Source organism: Limulus polyphemus, unplaced genomic scaffold (assembly GCF_000517525.1).
Source record: "Limulus polyphemus unplaced genomic scaffold, Limulus_polyphemus-2.1.2 Scaffold278, whole genome shotgun sequence".
Taxonomy (NCBI): Eukaryota; Metazoa; Arthropoda; class Merostomata; order Xiphosura; family Limulidae; genus Limulus; species Limulus polyphemus.
The window spans coordinates 176425-177929 of NW_013665888.1; positions in this window are offsets into that span (position 1 = coordinate 176425).

Genomic DNA, 1505 nt, shown 5'->3' on the forward strand with positions numbered 1-1505 from the left:
TTTTCTAATCGAACTGTTAATGTTACTGTCTTCTATTTTGCTGTTGTAGTTAAAGGTTCGTATTTATTTTCTAATCGAACTGTTAATGTTACTGTCTTCTATTTTGCTGTTGTAGTTAAAGGTTCCGTATTTATTTTCTTATCGAACTGTTAGTGTTACTGTCTTCTATTTTGCTGTTAATTTACTATTTTTATTAGATGTGTGTGTGTTATTCCACAGTTTTCTGTTACGTTTGTGATCCTTAAGTTGCTTGAAACGGTGACTGTTAAATATTGATGTGTTTTCTTAGATCAACTACAGTTCTTTTAATTGGCAACAATAGAGCGCTCTTGCAATGCAAGCTTACTCCATGTCAGTAGTTCCCAAAATCTTTTAGTCTGAGGCTCCCTTGATGTAAATAAAAATATTTGAGACCCCCCAACCTATAACTTTAGCATGGTGATTGAAAAACAGTGCCGTAGTAAAAACAATAACATCCCCTTTCGACATACTGTATCAATTAATTAATTCAACATGATTTTTATTTGTTTATTGTTTATTTATAATTAAAATCAATTCGGAATCTTTTTTTTCTCGGCCCATTTTTTTGGCGCCCCCCCTTATCCTAACAACACAGTAAAAACACGCTCCATTCAGTTATAAATTACCATAAAAACACAATAAAAACATGCTCGACTCAGTTGTAAGTTATCCAAAAACAGAACCAAATTAGTTTTACATTGAACCAAACTTAATAAATCGACCCTTGCATCACTCGATACTGAACTTCTCATATTCAGGACAAATACTTTTTACAATTCTAGTACATTTAAACCTACCCAACATTCCTTTCTGATCGTTTAAGAGGAGATAGGAGTTCTACAATATATATTTTCTGTTTACTTGTAAGGTTATTTTTAGCACAATACTATATTTAGGGTTGTGACGAGGGGGTAGTTTTTGACCTTCGAAGGTTCGGAACACAATTACTGAACGAACGGTTGGTAGTACTAAGTCGTATAATATAGCGACGACGTCACCTCAACTATTTTGTTTAATTTAAAAACCTTTTTATAGGTAATTCATATAAATGAAATGAAACATTAATATGTAATTTAAAAATACGTTATAAAGAGCCGTGATGACATTCTCATATTTTTAATTATCAAAAATTCTTTATGTATAAGTATTTGATACTTACTTAGGTACATAGAGCAATGTTTCCCAAAGTGGGAGCCGCGCGCGCGAAGCTTTTCTGGGGGGCTTACAACTGAATGTAGAATGTTTTACTGTGTTGTTAGGATAGCTTACAACTGAATGGAGCATGTTTTTACTGTGTTTTTATGGTAATTTACAACTGAATGGAGCGTGTTTTTACTGTGTTGTTAGGATAACTTACAACTGAATGGAGAATGTTTTTGTTGTGTTGTTAGGATAGCTTACAACTGAATGGAGCATGTTTTTACTGTGTTTTTATGGTAATTTACAACTGAATGGAGCGTGTTTTTACTGTGTTGTTAGGATAA